General features: G+C 40.9%; 1 long non-coding RNA gene across 1 annotated transcript; it reads left to right on the top strand.

Moving 5' to 3' along the window:
• Positions 1–130: 130 nt before the first annotated feature.
• On the top strand, positions 131–3,449 carry LOC139192795 (uncharacterized). The gene is made up of 5 exons (XR_011577183.1): positions 131–1,168; positions 1,252–1,411; positions 1,517–1,585; positions 2,275–2,333; positions 3,205–3,449. It is a non-coding gene; the product is annotated as an uncharacterized lncRNA (long non-coding RNA).
• The last annotated feature ends 10,361 nt before the right edge of the window (positions 3,450–13,810 follow it).

The following is a 13,810-nucleotide window of genomic DNA, read 5'->3' as shown; positions in this document are numbered from 1 at the left end:
TTGTGAATGGAATGTTTCTGGGTAGAGAAAGATTCGATCGAGAAAGAGTTTTAGTAGACCCTGAGACTATGGATGAGTCTCCTTAAAGTATTCAGGTGATTAAGTTAACCTGAAGTAATCAGGAATGGCAAAAGAGATCAACAGATGGATATGCCACTAATCAAGTGTATAAGACAGATGGTTTTATATTTTCGAAGTTTTCACCTTGGAAAAGTGTGATTCGGTCTGGATAGGAAGGCAAGTTAAATCCTAGGTGAACCGAATTTTATGTGATCATCGAAGGGTTGGTGAAGTTGAATACAGATTTAAATGGCTTCCAGAGTTGTTGTAAGTACATGATGTGTTTCATGATTCGATATTTTGGAAAATTCACCACGAGCAGAAATGGCGAGAATTGGAAAGGAGACAAGATAAGATTTAGACACATCAGACCATTTTTGATCACTAAAGGAATCAATAAAGTTGCATACAAGTGGTGATGTCTTCAGAGTTGGCTAAGGTACTTAATGTATTTTGGGTTCGATACGTTGTCACTAGGTGGTAGATTCGTCACATGAGATTCTGGTGCAACTATTGAGAATTAAACTGGATTTGATTGATAAGGAACTAAGGACGATTTTGGATTGGAGAAAGGAAGTCCTAAGAATTAAAACAGTGTAAGTGGTAAAAGTTGTGTGAAGAAATTATTCGGTGGAAGAAATTACGTGGGAGAAGAGAATCGGATGAGAGAGATTTACCCGAAGCTATTGTTGGAGTATGGTTGATTTAGTTGGTTGCTGGAATTTCGGGGACGAAATTCTATAAGGTGGGTAGATTGTCACAGCCCGTCCCAAAGTTTTACACTCGTGATTGTAAATTGACGGAATTTCCCTTAAACGTGATTAAGATATGTGAATCATATATTGGTGAAATATATGTTTCTAAGTTATTTGGAGATGGAATTTTATGATTTGGGGTTAGGTAGGACCACACACCTCAAATCCCTCCCTATTTCCCGTACCCTGTCTCTCTCTCTCCTCCCTCACAATCTCTCATTCTCTGTCTCTCTCCCTCTCCTTCGAACTCACACAGACGAGCTCCAAAACCACCCTAAATCTATACCAACGACGGAGTTAAGACCACCATCGAACTCCTGGAGACTCCACGATCACGTAGACACCAATTTCAGGTAAGTTTTACTTCGGAAAACCTAGATTCTAAACTCCCCGTGAAAGTGCACTGTTCATGATCTTCGAATTGACTTTGTTTTAGGACAATCCAAGCTCACAGTGAGCTTAGTGAGGTTCCAAGGAAGCTCGGAGTGCTTCGTTGGAAGTTTTTGGACGTAAGAACACGGAGATCGACAAGTTCAAAGTTTGGCCGGAGCTTTCGAGGCATTTTCCGGCGAATCCCCGGCGAGTTAGGAGTCGAGGTAGGTATCAATCTCTTCGTCTCGTCAAGTACTACAACTTTCCTTTTTGTTTCACTCAATTTCGTTGAGTATTGAAGAAGTTATACTCATTTGAAAAATACCCAGTTTCCGGCGACCTCCGAGGCTTTCGAGGCAGTTTCCGGCCAAACCACGGCGAACTAGGTGTTGTGCAAGGTACCATTCTCTTTGTCTCTTCAAGGGCTACAACTTTCGTTTTTGAATCACTTGATTTCGTTGAGAAATGACAAAGTTATGACAATTTGAAAAACTGCCCGGAAAACGGCCGCCGGAAAAACCAGTCCGGCGACCCAAGGAAGAAGAAGGTGCTACAGTTAAAAAAAATAAATAAATAAAATTATTTTAAAAATATGTCGACGTCCGTGACGTCGAGTAGATCACCGTGGTATATTCATATACCCAATTTGAGCACCGTATGAGAAAGTTATTAAGGATTGTTGGTTAGGTGTTCGAATAACGTTTTATAGTTTTGGTGAAAATGTGAATTGACGATCCGACCGTTGGATCGTTACCAAACTTTGATACGTTGTAATACGTAATATTTGAGGATTATTGGAACTTACGGATTGGGAATCCGAGTTACGGATCTTCCGGAATTGGAATTGTAAGTTCATAAAATAAAATGTTAACCGTCACTTAGTTTTGGAAATTGACGGAGATCCGACCGTTGGATGGTAATGAAATTTTAGGAAGTTGTCCTAGAGGTATATTGTGGACCTCTGGAAGTTATGGATTTAAAATCTGAGTGGCAGATCTTCCGGATCGAACTACGTAGTGACGTATTTTATATAAGTTATATATTCTATCACTATGAATTCTGAGGTTGGAATTAATTATTGTTTTAGGCGCCGATCGTCATGACGCCTTGGCGTATTGTGCTAGGGAGTTGTAGGGCGAACTCCAGGTGAGTGGACAGTTTTGTTTTCCGTATACATATATACTTGCCGTTTCCCAGAAATTGAAAATGCATGAAATTATGCTTTTAATGAAAATGTATAAAAGTATATGAGATATATTAGTTGAAATGCCATGCATAAAAGTATATGAAAAGTATATAGAAATGTGAATCGAATTGCCATGCATGAAATGATATGAAAAGTATGAATTGAGATATGATGCATATGAATGAATGGTGCGGCGGACGCACAGGTGAGTATCAGGTGAGTATTTAATTACTGTTATGATGATGTTGATATATATTGAGCTCAAATCCTGCACCATGGTTTAGTGCTTATAGTATTCACCGCATCGCACGCTCGCCTTGGATCCAAGTAGATGCTAGTCGTACAGTCCACGCGGAGTGGGTACAACAGGCCAGTCGCGAGAGTGTTAGTGAGATTCCGACTGGTGGGTGACCTTAGATTATGTGCACAGATGATTGATGAGAAAGCACTAGAGCGTAACTTGTGTGCAGAAGGCCGGACGGGTCACAGAGGTGACTCCGGTAGAGTGATAGTGATAGATTTTGAGCTCTAGGTTCAACCGTACAGGGCTATTAGAGGGCCTCCGGTTGATTACTTTCTTGCACCTGATATGATTATTGTTGATGCATCCATATTTAACTGTTGAATTAGACATGGCATGGCATGATTGATAAAGAAAAATGTTGAGATAGTAAAAATGAAGTTTTGAGAATATATATGTATATTTATATTTTACATTTCTGGGAAAGTATACAGGTTTTACGGAGAGGGGTTACAACGTTTTGAGAAATGTTTGGATTTGGAAAAGAATTGTTTTACTGACCCACTCAATTTTGGTTTTGCGCCCTCCAGGTTCAAGAATCACAAAGGTGTGGTGACTACGAGGAATTCGACGGTGTTCTGACAGATTGGTCAAAATTAGGACTCACCTTCGGGTGTATCAACTTATAAATTGTATCTTAAAGCTTCCGTACTGTGCAAATGGTTACGTCACTCTCACGTGACGGCCAGCATGCCCTCCTTCGGGATGGGGTGTGTCACAAAATGTTCATTACCTAACTACAAATTAATTTCCAATAATTTACCTACAACAATTATACCATGGGTGTAATGTAATATCTTTCTTTACAATGATTCAAAATATTGTATGTACCAACAACAAAACGTGCCTAACATAAGTACTTGTACATGGAAAATAATTTACCTATAACAAAAGAAATGCAGTTTGATGTATAAAATCAACAATATTATGTTCCATTCATGTTTATACAACAACAAAACTTGTCTAACATATATAACAATACATAGAAAATAATTTACCTACAAGTTAGAGGAATGTTATTTGATTCAAAATATATAATATAGGTGTAGTATTTTTTTTAAATAATTGGAACAAACTAATTTACCTACCAATTAATATAGGTAAAATTGTTACAAAATATATCACGAAAAAAAAATATTACTTTTCTAGTTTGACATGGATACGGTTAATGCAAACACTTTTTACATTTTATTTCACTTTTTCTACTATTAATTTGGCATAAATTTAGGAATTTGGAAAAAGGACCATAAAGTATGAGTGGCATGAGTGTAAATAAATTGTATTAATAGGTCAATAGTGTTCCCATATGTTTGCAAATTTTAAATTTGGGCTTAAAATGGATCTTTAAAGATAGATGGGTTTTTATCTAGAAATATTGAGTTCTAAGGGCCAAAATCTAAAGCACCCTTTTAATCGGACATGGAAAGGGATCCTCTCCGGTCCCTTCCACCAAATCCATCAAGTCAAGGAATCAGGATCTTTAAAATTTGATTCAACAGCTAAAAACAGGAACCCCCTTTAAAAGTTATAATAACTTTAGTCGTTGGATCAAATTTAAAGGGCCTGGAATCTTTGACTTGGTGGATTTGGTGGAAGGGATCCGGAGAGGATCCGTTTCCACCCAACACCTCGGTCTATTATGGCGCCTGATCCTAAGTTGATTCTCAACATTTTAATGGTAATTTTGAGCCTTGTGCAATGTTTTCCTGACCAGTTTCCAGAAGTTGTCCAAATTATCTAATGCAATGTAATGGGAGAGGATCCTTTCCGGACCCAATCACTCCGGATCCTCCTCCTCCGTCGTTTTTCTCTGCAGTTTTTCTTCTTTTTCCTCGTCTCCTTCAATTCTTCTTCTTCAATAATCCTTAATTCTTTAATTTTGAGTCTTCTTCTTCATTTTTTTGTTTGTTTATTGGAAAACTTCAAAACCACAAGTCGTCGATGACTATTATGACGTTGCCAATAACTAGCTCCTAGGAGGCCACAACGCCAACTCCGGGCCGACGCCAGCTCCGAGAAAACCATGACGCCAACTTGGCCTTTAAAGAAGAAGGATCCGGAAGATCCGATGACATTGGGTCCGAAGAGGATCCTCTTCCCAATGTAATGGCAAGGTTGGGTCCTGCATAACATCTTAAGGTTTCAATCTTGACGATTTTTTTTGTTTTTATTTTCACATTCTCAGTATTTAGACAATGAGACAAATTACAAGTGTAGGTCTTATATGTACATTATTCAGTGGGTGACACACTTCACTACTAAGAATAACAGGTAGCGCAACGAAGAAAAGGCCTCTCGCTAAACTGAAATCTATCGCTAGAAATTTTGAACGGTGAAATCGTCGTCGCGTAGTCTCTGTCGCACAAAGGTCATGACGTTAGGTTGTGCACGACGGAGGAATAGTAGTTCATTGCGCAATCGCAACCGCATGACGAAAAGAATCCGTCCCAGTAAGTATTCAGTGACAAAATACCGTCAACACTAAGAACGTTGTGCGACGAAAGTCCGTTGTTGCCATAAACTTTGCGCAATGAACTCTTTCGTTTTGCAAAATTTAACGAAAGGATGTTTTATCAATTTCCATAAATTTAAATAATGATTAATTATATGCATTTTGTCCAATGACTATCACGCGACAAAATTTTTTCCTTTCTCTGTATTTTGTGCGTCGAAGTGTCTTCGTTGCACAATTTTTTTTTTTTTTTAGTAATTGTAATTAATATAGTTTTATTTATTTTAAATTAATTTAATGAAATTAAAAACAGAAAATGAAGAGAAGAATATTTAATTAAAATGTTCATACAATGGGAGGAAAATTTATAAAATCCGAATATAATAAGAAAACTACAAAATATAGTCGTCCACGTCACAATCGTCGGCCGGTGGTGTTGCTACTGTGTTAGGGGGTGTAGGAGGTCGTAGTTGGAGCAGGTTATGCATCGGGGAACCGAATGCCAAAGAACTGAAGGGGGAGACGAATTTGGTTCATCATACTGCTCTGGACCGCAATATGCTGCTTTAGGCCTACCACTTCAAATGTCAACGATTCGACCTCTTTTATACTCTATCTGGAGGAGAAGGTAGGCGGGTCCCAATGGCAGGCATTCCTAAGCCCCAGGTGAACATTCCTCAACCTACGACCAAGGGTCTGGTCTAGGGTGTCCGTCATGATCTGAAAACCCGCATCCTCGGCATGAACCATATCCTCGAGCGAGGTCTCCAGAGGAAGCTGGGAAGCCACCTCCTGCAAAACGATCTAGATCTTCTCCATCATAGTGGCCTAGAATAGAGAAAACAAACAAATTGATTTTAATATAAATGTAATTAATATTAATACTAATTAAATATTAAAAGTTGAAATAACTTACATGGAGCTGCTCTGCCAACTCATTGTCGGGCCGAACGTATACCTCCTTAAACATGTCAATCTATGGAAACTTCAACCCCCTTGAATAAAAGAATATTAACACATAGGTTATCAATTGGGTAATGGACAATGAAAAATATTAAAACTAAAAATAAATATACACTTACCTGATGTCGCTCCTCCAACCTATAAGAGAAGCGTCACAAGCCAGAGTGGTGAAGAAGTTTCTTCTTCAATCGATTGATCAAGTTTGCCTTCACTTTTTTTTGTTAAATTAAAAAAACATATTAATTTCGATATTTATAACAAATTAATGAGAAAAATATAATATCATTAAAATATTATAAAAATATTTTTAAAATGTATGTTACTTACAAGGTATTTTTCTTCCTGAAAATAGCCGCAAATCCACTTTCATTCATCCCGACAGTTCACCAACTTCTTAGGCCACCTAACTGCTAGAGCGACCTCTAGATCGTCATATCGCTCATAATGCTTGTGGAGGTCACTCTTCCACTGAGTGAACTAGCCGGTGCAAATCTCGTGGATGCACCTTTTTTTATTGGCATCAAGGTTCTCTTTGACGAACGAGTACCAGAGTCGGCTATCATACTAAAATTCAAACAACAATTGGAATAATAATCCAGAAAAAATTAAGGCGTTTCCAAAATGAATTGGGAAGAATAAGAGAGGGAAACTGTAAATTTAAAGGAAGCTTGGCATTGATTCTCTAACTTAAAAGACCGACCGTCTAGCGTAAATGTTTACTCTGACTCAAATGACTAACTGTCTGGCATAAATATTTACTCATTGCACGACGAAGATTTCTTGCGCAAGATTTTTGTGGTAATTGTTTCATTGCGTATTTGTTTGGCGCCAATTAAAGGCTTACATGCAATTTTCTGCCAAACTTTGTGCGATGGGGTCCATTCTTTGTGATGCAATGACCCTGTTTCGTCGCACAAATTTTTTGGTACTTTAATTTTAGTCCGACGAAATTCCTCGACGATCCCTTGATTTCGTCGCGCGAAACAGCCTTGCATGACGTTCTCTCCTTCGTGGCACAAAGATCTATCGCGCAAATGGTTTTTTCTACTAGTGCTTGTTCCTTTTGATGTACGTACCTAGACTTCAAGAAGAGGGTGTGAACAAACCTCTTACATTTTTTTTTTTTGTTTGTATAGAAGCTCAATGAATAGTAGTGGCCTTTTATACTTCAAACTAATTTAAATTGCTAAGAGGATTAATGGTTCGAACTGAAGTACATAGGAAAATGTATTTGCTCTAGAAAATGTGGTTATGCAGCTTATGCTTGTTTCGGCAAAACTCTTACTTTTCAAAAGGAATCATTTATACAAAATAAAATTACTTGGCCATACTACAAAATCATGAGGAAAGATACAATCTTATAATACTACAAATATTCATACAATCAACAAATGATGGATTTTTCTAGTGGATAAGACCTTCCTCCTCAACCCACTGTGCCCTGGGGTCAGTGGCAAAGCCACAAAGGAGCAAGGAAGTGCTATCAAACCTCCGGTCGTTAGAAATCGACCGCGTTTGGTACTTTTTCTACCCCCAACAGCATGATCCTCTTCTCTCGCTTCTCATTCTTGTGACTGTGACTTTGACCCCCATTTGCTGAGACCTCTCATGGCCTTTAAGAACACCATCAACCACGGAAAATTTATCAAAACACACCATCCACCTTTTCTAATTTTCCATTTTCTCTCTAAATATTGAATCTTTATGCTCTTTTGTGTAGCCGAGTTGATCAGGAGCTTGCATGTGTAAAGATTAGATGAAGGGAAGAGAAATGAAGTGGAGGGGGAGTTTGTGTTCAGAGAAAATGGGTTGTATGAGGAGCTGCCAGCTAAGCCGCTTCTCGGAGTGATGAAATTTTCAGCTTCCCAAGTGCTCCATGGTTATGTCAATGGCTGCTGGGTCTGCATTTTAGTAGTTCAGGAAAATTCACCGCTTGATTTTACATACATTGCCTCTATTCTTTCTGTGTAATGAATTTGTCTTATGTTGTCTTTTTTTTTTTTTAATTTTTTTATGTTTTTCATGGTTTTGTTCTTTTGGTTGAGGGTTGTCATTATTTGTGTTTGTGTTTGAGATGTCCTGATTGCGATATTATCCGATTATAGATTTGCAAGGTTCTAAAAGTCACTAAGTGCTAGTCAAGCGGTAGGCAGAGGGCTAGAGCCTTAACTTCAAGACGGGTGCCTAGGCGATTTTTTTAATTATAATTGAATTTATTATATAACATATAAATAAATGTCTACTTATACTTAAAAAAAATTACATAATTGTATTGGGATACATAAATTGAAAAATAGAATGAGATATAGATTATAAAGTATCAAAGCATATTGAAAACATAAGGAACCAGCATATAATGAGTGTTCATCCAAGTATTAAACAAGTCTCCTACAATTTATTGAAAAAGATAAAATGCAAAATAAAAGTTACCTATTTTATGTCTGCGTGAGAGTCGCCAACTAGCGGGTGCCTAGTGTCACGGGATGACTCTTTAAGCCTTCCGCCCGTGCGGCACTTAGACTTGAATACCTCGATGAACAAGCTAAGTAAGCCTTCGAAGCCTCGCTTCCCCGGATCGAATCACAAAGAAAGCTAAGATAGCTTGGAGAATGCTAAAATCACTTAGAAGATGGGAGAAAGGAAGCTTTGTATTGAAAGTTAAGAGAACTTTACAATTGCTTACAATTCTTGGATGGTTTGGCCAAATGGCCTTACCTCCTATTTATAGGTCTAAGTCACCTCCTCAATGGAGGGTTCTAGAATCCCCTACTTACATCCAAAAATATCTAGCATAGTTCTAGATACAACTTGCCTAATCTAGATTATTCTAGGTGAGGCTTAAATATGTACACTTGTGTGGAATGTTCCGGAATGCCCTAAGATTATCTTGAATGCTCCGCCACGTTCTTGATTTCTCCGGGACGTTCCAGAAGCTTCCATGAAGACAAGGCTTTATGGGCTTAGATATATGATGTCTTGGGCATTTTCTTTGTTTTTAACATGCGGCCCGTGACATCCTCCCCCACTTAAGCCGTCGACGTCCTCGTCGACTCTTGCCTCTCGAATGTCTCGATCAAGTCCTTATATTGCCATAAGGACGACTCCTTCTCCCATGTTGCTTCGGAGTATGGTAGCCCCTTCCATTTGACAAAGTACTCCACATGCTTTGGTTGTCTTGGTCGCACCACGACACGCTTAGCTTCAATGTTCTCCACTTCTTTGTCAAATGCCTCTGTCATCAAAGGGGGTGCTCGATGAGACTCACCTCGGCTTGGCTCCTCATTGTCTGCATGATAAGGCTTCAAGTTGCTCACATGGAACACCGGGTGAAACTTGAGGCGGGGTGGGAGTTCCACAACATAAGCGGCTTTGCCAACCTTCTTGATGATAGGGAATGGTCCCTCATACTTCCGCAACAAGCTCTTGTGCAAGCCACGAGTACTCTTGTGCTGAGACGCATTGAGCTTCACAAAGACTTGGTCGCCGGTTTGGAACTCCACATTCCTTCGCTTACGATCCGCCCATTTCTTCATCTTCTTTGAAGCCTTCTCCAAGTGAGCTCGAGCAAGTTCGTGGGCTAATTGCCACTCCTTAGCGGTTTTGAAAGCGGCTGGACTATTCCCCGTGTAGCCAGTCACGACCGTGTTCGGGGTCAAGGGTTGTTGCCCTATAGCCAACTCGAACGGACTTTTCCCCGTCGACTCCGAACGTTGCAAGTTATAAGAGAATTGGGCAACATCAAGTAACTTAGCCCAATCTCGTTGATTGGCACTAACATAGTGCCGTAAATAAGTCTCCAACAATGCATTAACCCGCTCCGTTTGTCCATCAGTTTGGGGATGAAAAGCTGTGGAGAAGTCTAATTTCGAGCCAAGTAGCTTGAAGAGCTCCTTCCTCAATTCCTCCAACTCTGGTGGCGACATCCTATAAGGTGATTTGGAGGGAGGCTTAGCACCAGGCTCCAACTCAATCGCATGGTCGACCTCTCTCCTTGGTGGCAACTTCTTTGGCAGTTCCCTAGGCATCACGTCCGCAAACTCCACAAGGACGTCTTCCACTTGTTTCGGCAAAGGCCCGTACTTCTCCTCTCCTTCATTCAACATTAGGGTTGCAAGAAATGTGGCCTCGCCTTTCTTCCAAGACTTGGCAAATTGAATTGCCGACAAGTGCTGGGTACACTTCTTGGCTTGCCTTTCCAATGGCACCAGGCAAGGTTGTCTTCCGTCGGCCAGGATACAGAAAATATTGTAGAAGGGAATGGGAAAGGCTCGTACCTTGTCCATGAACTCTAACCCAATGACTACGCCATAGTCGTCCATCTTGACTACGGTGAAGTCGATCGTTCCCTTCCATGTGCCAATGTCTACGTGCACATTACGCGCAACTCCAACAATGGGGGTGGCGGCGGAATTTACCGTCTTCACGCTACCAGGCTCCTTTGTGACTCGGAGGCCAAGCCTTGTGGCTTCCTCCGACGTCATGAAGTTGTGTGTTGCTCCCGTGTCCACCAACACACGCGTCGTCTTGTCACCAGTCTTGACGTCGACGAACAATGATCCTCCCCCAACTTGAGCCTTAGGTTGTGGGAGGGTTGTCTGGATGGCATTCAGTAGACGGATGCATCCCATCGTTGCATCGTTACTCTCTTCGGCCTTGTCCTCCTTGAAAGCCATGGCCTTAAGGGCCTTCTTTTGTGGGCAATCTCGCATCATGTGAGGGCCGTCGCATAGGTAACAAGTGGGTTGCCAAGACTTACCTTTGCCTTTGTCATGCTTATCGGCTTTCTTCTCCTTCGGTTTGCTTGTCTCGGCCTTGTCCTTCGGCTTATGTTCTCCCCCACTTCTCTCATGGTTACCCTTCTTCCCCGTGGACTTGGAATCACCTTGGTGGCTTGATTTAAACTCAATCAAGGATTCGGCAGCGGCAATGGCATCAGACAATGTTTGCACGTGTCTCCTTTGTAGTTCGAGTTTTGCCCAATTTTGCAGTCCACTCATGAAGTACATGAGCTTGTCTTCCTCTAACATGTTGGGCACCTCGAATAACAAGCTCACGAAGGCGTTGACATAGTCTTTGACGCTCCCCGTTTGCTTGAGCCACCTTAGTTTCTCCTTGGCTTCGTACTTGGCATTTTGGGGATAGAAGTGCAACATAAGATCTTTCTTAAATTCATCCCAAGTGGTGAGAGAGAACGTACCTTGCTCAATCTCCATGCTCCGGCGACGCCACCACATAAGGGCATTGTCAGCTAAGAACATGGTTGCCGTTGAGATTTTGGACTCGTCATCTTCAAGCTTCAGGTACTTGAAGTATCGCTCCACGTTCCACACGAATGTGTCGAGCTCCTTTGCTTCCCTCTTCCCATTATAGGATTTGGGTTTAAAGGAGTCGATTACCTTGGAGTCCAACGCCTTGATTTCCCTCGACCCTTGCACGAATTGCTTCACGACTGCTTCTTTACAAAACGCCACATCTCCCTTAAGTTCCCTTGTGTCCTTTATCTCTTCTTGAAGCGCCACAAACCTTGCCTCTATGTTGTCAAGGTGAACCTGGACTTCCCTCCGCATCTTGTCTGCCATGGTGTTGAGAGCGCCAAGGAGCTCATCTCGTAGCCCTTCCACCAAGCCACGCAGTTCATCCTTACCATTGTCCACCATGGTTTGGATTTCCTCCTTGTCGACAACATCCTCATCAAGTCGAGTATCGAACTCGAGTATGGTTCGTTCCACCTTCTCGAGTCGCTCCTCCATGGTCTCCATCGATGCTTGCAAGTCCTTTAACTTTGGCTTGCTCTTGGCAACGTCTTGGACCTCGGCAGCACGCTCCCTTAGATCGGAGACTCCGGACACCATCTCTCCACTTGACATATCTTACTTTCCTTCAAGTGATTCACGAACTAGGCTCTGATACCAGCTGTCACGGGATGACTCTTTAAGCCTTCCGCCCGTGCGGCACTTAGACTTGAATACCTCGATGAACAAGCTAAGTAAGCCTTCGAAGCCTCGCTTCCCCGGATCGAATCACAAAGAAAGCTAAGATAGCTTGGAGAATGCTAAAATCACTTAGAAGATGGGAGAAAGGAAGCTTTGTATTGAAAGTTAAGAGAACTTTACAATTGCTTACAATTCTTGGATGGTTTGGCCAAATGGCCTTACCTCCTATTTATAGGTCTAAGTCACCTCCTCAATGGAGGGTTCTAGAATCCCCTACTTACATCCAAAAATATCTAGCATAGTTCTAGATACAACTTGCCTAATCTAGATTATTCTAGGTGAGGCTTAAATATGTACACTTGTGTGGAATGTTCCGGAATGCCCTAAGATTATCTTGAATGCTCCGCCACGTTCTTGATTTCTCCGGGACGTTCCAGAAGCTTCCATGAAGACAAGGCTTTATGGGCTTAGATATATGATGTCTTGGGCATTTTCTTTGTTTTTAACATGCGGCCCGTGACACTAGGTAGGTCTAGACACTATTTCTTAATTTTCAAACGTTTAGAGATTAATCGAGTTGGTAGCCAGCCCCCTAATGCTTATGCGGGGTCATTAGAATGATTAGCTTGATGTTTAAGATTTGGTTGTCTACATGTTTGAGATCTTTTAACATTTTAAATTTCGCCCTTCCCCCGATAATTTCTAACTCCGCCATTGCCAGAAGTCAAACTCTCTCCCTCCCCTTATCTCTATAGCGTAACTTAGATTGGTAATATCATTTTTAATCAAAAGTCCAAGAAAGCATGTAGCAAAGTTACGTCATAATGTGGTGGCACGAAATGTTTTAAAGACTGGAAGCCCAACGAACGATTGAAGCCTAAGAGTATCTCCAACAATGCTAGCTAAAATTTTGTTAGTTTAGCATCAAAATCACCCAAAAGCTATTATAGCTAGTCAATTTAACATGAGCATCTTCAACAATCCGCTATTTTCACAAAATAATGAATATTTTAGTAATGAACAATTCATCTCTTTTCATATTTTATTATTAATCAACTAACTATTAGGGATTACCTGTGAAAGAATTTGAATAAAAATTCGCCTTTTTTGAAATCTCGTATATAAATTTTAATTTTTATCTAACCTTACACAGGCAATCCCTGATACCTGCACACCGTCGTTCACCACTAACCTCTAGAACATGAGTCGCGTCACCGCCTCCACACACACCCACGCCGAGGTCCGCGGAGGAGGGATTGAATCTGTGAAAAATGTCTGGCCCTTTTGACCCAATACGGGGATAGAATCAGTTGCTCGATTGCTTCCTCAACGAAGAGCAACAGATTCGAGCGATTCCACAAGGGCATTTTAGTCTTTCAGACGAATCACCCGTTTTAATTTGTCTTTTTCTGAAGGAGCCGACTTTCCAACTAACTTCCAATAATTCTCCCAACCTAGACAAATTTCTAATTTTCTGATATTATACTCTGTAACTTAGTCAATCAGTGATGAATTTGAGCTGCTAAATGATATCAAACGGGTTGATGTTGGCAGCAGCCCGACTCCCTCCTCTTTCTAGCCTTCATTCCCTCTTTCTCTTCCTTCTCCATCCTCTGCATCTTCCATCTTTCCCCATCTTTCCCTATCTTTCCCTCATCCTTCTCCCATCCTTCCCACCTTTTCTAGCCCTCCTTCCTTCTTTCCCATCCATCTCCACTCTTTGCATCTTTCTTCTTCCCCCTTCTTTCCTTCATCCTTCACCCATCCTTCCACTCAAAAACTTTTTTA

Source organism: Malus domestica, chromosome 01 (assembly GCF_042453785.1).
Source record: "Malus domestica chromosome 01, GDT2T_hap1".
Classification (NCBI taxonomy): domain Eukaryota; kingdom Viridiplantae; phylum Streptophyta; class Magnoliopsida; order Rosales; family Rosaceae; genus Malus; species Malus domestica.
The sequence above is the reverse complement of the archived record's forward strand: the minus strand, read 5'-3'. Positions and strand labels throughout refer to the sequence as shown.